Below are 6,958 nucleotides of genomic sequence, written 5' to 3' on the forward strand. Positions count from 1 at the left end.
ACACACACACGCAAAAAAAATTTATATAGACAAGAAAACGAATAACATTAGATTTCATTTCCGTAACTATTATATTCGACATATCACTAACAAAGAAGATACCGTGTATTAAAGTAACGAAAAAGGAAAAAAAATCCCTAAATTATGCAATATAAAAACGATCGTATCGTATTCGTCCACGGATGAATGTGTCAGATCATCAAATTTCATAAAGATATTGCAACAACAACAACAACAATAACAACAGTAACAACAACAACAACAACAACAACAACAACAACAACAACAACACCGCACACCCCTACATTGCTCGTGTTTTGACAAGGGGTAAAAAACCTCAACGTTGAGTTCGAAGCCAAAGACTAATGTTGCCGGACATTAATGACTAAAGATTTCACTTTGAATCAACTTAAAATGTCTTGGTTTTCAAATTTGATAATCGATATGTAACATTTCGAAAATCGATTTATTCGTAGCTGACTCAGTCAAAATTTAGACTTTTAAAATGATTGAGTTGGTTCTAAAACATTTATTAAATATTTTGAAAAAGGGTTATTAACAAAACTGATAACCGTCGATATTTCATAAATGTGTCCAATACTCTCAGCGTGGTATTACGATGTGGAGAAAATAAGTAATGACGAATAGTGAAGGTAACATTAAAATTATCATAAATGTAACACTTTAATATTCAGCTCAATTGGTTTCAACAGTTGTAACGTCACTTCCCTCGTAATGACGCATGGTAACTTAGTAACTGGCTCTAAACTATCGGAACAATGGTGGACGCCCTTATGAAATATTTCTCGGACGAGCATAAAAGTGTATCCAGAGGAGAAAAGCATTACAAATATGATCTTCTTTTGACTTTTATACATTCTGATCACAAGACATATGGCAAGTTCGAGCCAGCATGAAGAATAAACAGTACCGATTTTCTTTGTTTAGAACCACGATGGCCGCCGTTGCTGGGCGACGTGACATCAGACTATTGAATCCAATTCTAAATAAAACTAAAACTAAAAATAGTGGCTCAAGGCTAATTTTACGGTTACATAATATAGAATATCTTCAAAAAGATTGACCGTGCCAACGTAGTAACAGCTTGAGACGATGAGTCACAAATACTCATTATTTGGGTAAACCCATACCCTTGTGATAAACGGGCTTATTCGGAATTCTATCAAACACAGACGTATGTTGGGGCGACCTATGGATGTCTGCATTCATCACCATACGCCTGAATTCTGCAACAGAAAATAATAATAATAATAGATTTATACTACAAGGATAACTTCAACTAACTTAGATCATAAAATTCCTCTTTAAGTCAAGATAGTTGTGGTGCTTACGTTGTGTCATTTCGATAAATTGCTTCTGAATGGCCTCGCTTCTACATGCACGATGTATTATTATTCCACCCCTCTCATTGGAAAACCCGATCATTTCTTTGTAAATACGTAATCGTTAAATAATGCTTGGAACGCGTTGAATATAAATTTCATTCAACGAATGCAGAATATTTTGCGCACATTTTATTGGTGTGAAATTAGGTGTAAAAGACTTGATTGGCGATTAGAAATAATCTTTTGGTGCGCATGAATACAAATCCAACGTTTTTAGTTGGGGTCAAGTTGTCATTCAAGCCGAAGGAGAAAGATACAAATTATGGTGAATAGAAGTACAAATACCATACGATTGGTCACGAAATATCTAATAGTCTTACTTGTAGAAGTAGAATAAATGTATTCTTTCATACTCACAAGCTCGTAGTGTTATTGGACACGATAAAAATAAGTCGTTTCTAAAAATACAAACAAATTAAAGAATTGTATTGTACACTACCAACCTGGAAAGCTGATATTTCTAAGGCCGACCGCGCGAGACTCTATGGCCATATCTACGGAAATCAGCACCGTAGCGAGGGTATTCAAAGCGCAGGAAGTCTCGGTCTCGTCTTATGTATCCATCGCCATCTTGATCCAATGCCCAAAATGTATAGTAAAGTTCCTCCTGAAGACACTCTCCTTCTTGAACAAATTTCATATCCATCAATGACACGAAATCTTGGTATTTCAGGAGTCCAGTCCCTGTTATGAGGGGTGTGTGTGCGTGTGGGGGGGGGGGGGGAGGGGGGGGAGGCAAAAACATGAGCTTTTATTTTAAATTGATGCTATACGTTTCAGCTTGAGAGCCTTATTTTACATAGCGCAATATCCACTAAACGTGCTCAACGCGCTTCACAAAGGGTCCCTGGCCAACAGCAACACTTAACATTTAGGACAGGAATAACGTATGTTAGGCGATATTACATTTTTACCGGACAGAGACAACGCTGTAAAGGACCAGGTACACATATTACACCTGAGTACGGAGAAAGAATGTGAGTAAAAAGCCTTTTCCAAGGACACAACTATGCGCCGAGCGAGGCTTGAGCCGTGGACCTTCAGATCCTGAACTGAGTATCATACCACAAGACTACATAGCAGCACAATCTTTTAATTTACCTTTAGGGTCGACTATCTTGATACATCTTTCCATGTCTGGCACCGCCAAGGGATTCCATCAGCTCTCCAAGCTTGGAAACAGGAATGACCCCATCGTTGTCCTCATCAAGGTACCAGAACCTGCTCTTGAAACCTGTTGTAAATAAGAGTGGCTATATTATGTGATGTATTATGTCCATAATACGCCTCAACAGTCATGACGTCACTTCCCTCGTAATGACGCATAGCAACTGGCTATAAACTATTGGAACAATGGTGGACCCCCTTATGAAATATTTCTCCGACGAGCATAAAAGTGTATACATGGGAGAAAAACATTATAAATATGGTGATGTTTTGACTTTTATATATTCTGATCACATTACATATGAAAAGTTCTAGCCAGCATAAAGAATAAAAAGTACCAATTTTCTTCGTGTAGAACCACCGTTGCTGGGCGATGTGACATCAGACTATTGAATCCAATTGTATCAGACTTTCAAATATGGGCAATCGGATATTGAAAAAATAAAACCAAAGAGGAATTTTTTTTTAAAATAGAAACTTTATTAAGCACAAAATCCACGAAACGTCTCAAAGCTTTTACATGGGGTGCCTAGCCAACAACAACACTTAACATGTAGGACGGGACATGACATGACGCCTGGTGGGTGATACTATTTTTTTTCGGAAAGAGACAACGCTTTTAACAGCCAGGTATCTATTTTACACCAGAGTACGGTGAGAGAATGTGAGTAAAAGGCCTTTTGCATGGACCAAACTATATTCCGAGCGAGACTCGAACCGAGGCTCTTCCTATCCTAAAGCGAGTACCATTCCACAAGACCACATAGCCGCAATGAAAAAAAAAGTATTCATGGATGAGGTCGATTTATGTTTATTTAACTTAGCAAAACCTACAATTTATAATTCTTTATTATTTTAATTTTAACCGTCTAGTCCGTATATGATGGTCAGATAATGGCTTATATTAACGTTTTAACTTTTATAATGTTTGGCTGAAGAATGGTTTTGAGCTCGAAACGTTCCGTGTTTAGTATTTTGTTCATCTGTAAATCGTTATCAGACCTGTAAATATGTGCACGTCGAGTTCTGCTGATATAATGAATATGGATATGGCGGTCCTACCTGTGGGATCCCTTGCGCTGGGTTTTTCAGCCTAAAGGGAGAATCAAGTGGGCCGGGGGGGGGGGGGGGGGGGGGGGGGTTGGAGTAAAAATATAATTTTTTTTTTTTAAAGTGGTTGTATAGGCATGTATTGAATATAATATCTCTATTATCATCGTCTCCATTGCCGTCGTCATCATTATATTCCTCTTAATCATCAACATCATCCATCTCCTCCTCTTCCTCCTCCTCCTCATCCTGTTGCTCTTCCCTTTAACATCATCATCATCATCATCATCATCATCATCATCATCATCATCATCACCATCATCATCATCATCATCATCATCATCATCATCATCATCATCATCATCATCATCATCATCATCTTTCTCGTTATCAACAACAACACCATTATCACCACCACCATTACAATAGATACTAAAACAAATGAAAACATCTTAGATAGCTTTGTGATAAATAAAGAATGATTTCTTATCAAGTAGAAACACGAATTTATTATATCCAAAAGTTATTTCCTTTCCATGACTTCTATCTGGAGACATTATCAATTTGCCTACCAAAGTAAACGCAGTGTAGAAGATGCCATCATAGTTTTTACAAATAATATCTACAAACATTTAGACACGCCTAAAAGCTACTGCAGAATTCTTTTTGTTGATTTTTCATCCGCATTTAATATAATTCAGCCCCACCTCCTGGCTCATAAACTTTCTACTTTTAAAATTAATCCTTATATCATCTCCTGGGTGCTAGACTTCCTTACAAATAGACCACAATATATACAAGTAAAAGGAAATGTCTCCAATAACATTACTATAAATATTGGTGCTCCGCCGGGCTGTGTAATCTCTCCCATGCTCTTTATATTTTATACAAACGACTGTAAAAGCGCAGATTTAAACATACCCCTTTTAAAATTTGCTGACGATACAACTCTACAGGGACTAATTACTAATAATAACGAAATAAATTATAAGAAAGAAAGAAAGAAATTTGTTTTCTGGTGCGACAATAACCACCTTGAATTGAATGTTAGTAAGACCAAAGAATTAATTATAGACTTTAGAAAAGATAAGAATACAAAAGGCCATATTACTATTAAAAATGAAAAAGTAGAGCAAGTAGTAGAATACAAATATCTAAGAGTCACCATGGACAACAAATTACGATGGGACGTACATTCCAGTTACATCAATAGTAAAATTAATCAGAGAATGTAATTTTTACGGGAATTGTTCCAACTTAACATTGACAAATCACTTTTATAGATCTGTAATAGAAAGTATTTTGGTTTTTTGTATTACTGCCTGGGGGGGGGGGGGGGGGGGGGGGTTGTCTTAGCACAGCAAAAGCTAACTTTGACAGGATTATTAAAAGAGGTAATAAATTTACTACAGGATCAATGTCTTTTAATTATTTATATTCAGTATACTGCTTAAGAAAAATTAGTAATATTTTAGATAATCCAACTCACCATTTAAATCTTCAGATCACTAAGTCGAACGGAAGTGACCGGTTGTTATCTATACGAACAAAAAGTGAAAGACACCTCCGATCCTTTTTACCTTACAGTTGCAGAATTTTTAATAAGGAAAATAATTTATAAATTTTGGTCTACGTCTGTTTTAACTTTGAAACCTTTTCGTTAAAATTACTCCATACCCACAATTTTTGAACATCAATTTATAAAATCGCTTACTACAATTTTTCTGTTGATCTTTTTATTCTACATTACGTGCCAAGTAATTTATACTATGTAATTTTTCTCAGCCAATTTACAATGGTATTATACTGTAACTAATTCTTAGCTTGTTACTGATCTTTTTTTCTTATATGTTGACATCAATATACCTTTTCTAGATACTTTTATCTTTACAATGTTAAAATCTGTATGTCACTTAATTTACACTATGTAATTATTCTTACAGCCTACAATATTATTACACTATATATACCTATTACCAAATTTTACTTTACCACATTATATTTACGTATATTATGTTTATGTATGTATCATTGTCGGCATTTTGTACGTCTGTACAAAAATTTCCTTTTGGATGAATAAAGTAAATTATTATTATTATTATTATTATTATTATTATTATTATTATTATTATTATTATTATTATTATTATTATTATTATTATTATTATTATTATTATTATTAATTATTATTATTATTATTATTATTATTATTATCATTATTATTATTACTATTATTATTATTATTATTATTATTATTATTATTATTATTATTATTATTACTATATTATTATGATTATTATGATGATGATGATGATTATTATTATTATTATTATTATTATTATTATTATTATTATTATTATTATTATTATTATTGAATTCCCCATCAAAAATGTCCTGGCTCACCTGCATCGATAAACGGAAATATCAATAACAACAACGCCAAAAAAAGAAGGGAAACAGCCATCCATACATGAGAGAACAAAAAAAGAATAATTTTTATGTCTTGCTTTTTCTCATACAAACTTGTTCAGATCTTTATATTACACCGATGGCTGCTCCTTAATTTCTTAATTTTATTTATTCCCCCAATAGGGCATATGACAGCCTATTTTCATTTTACGTAGTACCGGTTGGACCTATTTTGTACTTACACTATTACAATATCCATCACTGCCTGTACCCAGGTACTCATTCACGTCTGATCCAGTCAACCGTCTGATCCAGTCGTGACAACTACGCCACGTCTTGGATATTGACTTGTGCACTGTATAAAATGAAAATAGGCTGTCATATGGCCTACTAAGGGAATAAATGAAATCAAGAAATTAAGGAGAAGCCATCGGTGTAAGATAAAGATCTGAACAAGTGTGTGTGTGAGAAAAAGCAAGACAGAAAAATACAAGAAAAAAACCCATCACCAAAAAATAATCAGTCGAATTCGACTCGGGATCGAACCTCAGACCTTCTGATTACCAGTCAAACGTGCTATCATTCAACGAAATGAAAGAATACAGAATTAATAGGGAATGAGATTAGCGGAAGAGTAGCGTCCCTTGATTGGACGTCACCGGTGGAGAAGTTATTTGTAAACAAACCAACTACAAGCCAAGCGCTCCAAATGAAAAAAAAAATTAGTATTCATATTTCTGTATAAAAATGCATATCATAATCAACGTTATGCATTTTTGTATAGAAACATGAATAATGAATTTTGTATTTGGAGCGCTTGGCTTTTAGTTGGTTTGTTTACAAATAACTTCTCCACCGGTGACGTCCAATCAAGAGACGCTACTCTTCCGCTAATCTCATTCCCAATTGAGTTTTGTCAGTCGTCG

The 6,958-nt window shown here is 34.5% G+C and overlaps 1 long non-coding RNA gene across 1 annotated transcript; it reads right to left on the bottom strand.

Moving 5' to 3' along the window:
- Positions 1-1,903, bottom strand: LOC144965762 (uncharacterized). The gene is made up of 2 exons (XR_013644101.1): positions 1,850-1,903; positions 1-1,247 (listed from the first exon to the last, which is right to left on the bottom strand). It is a non-coding gene; the product is annotated as an uncharacterized LOC144965762 (long non-coding RNA).
- Positions 1,904-6,958: the final 5,055 nt, after the last annotated feature.

The sequence above is a fragment of the Berghia stephanieae genome, chromosome 1 (genome assembly GCF_034508935.2).
Source record: "Berghia stephanieae isolate SIO BIC M18660-M18661 chromosome 1, UCSD_Bste_1.3, whole genome shotgun sequence".
In the NCBI taxonomy this organism is placed as follows: domain Eukaryota; kingdom Metazoa; phylum Mollusca; class Gastropoda; order Nudibranchia; family Aeolidiidae; genus Berghia; species Berghia stephanieae.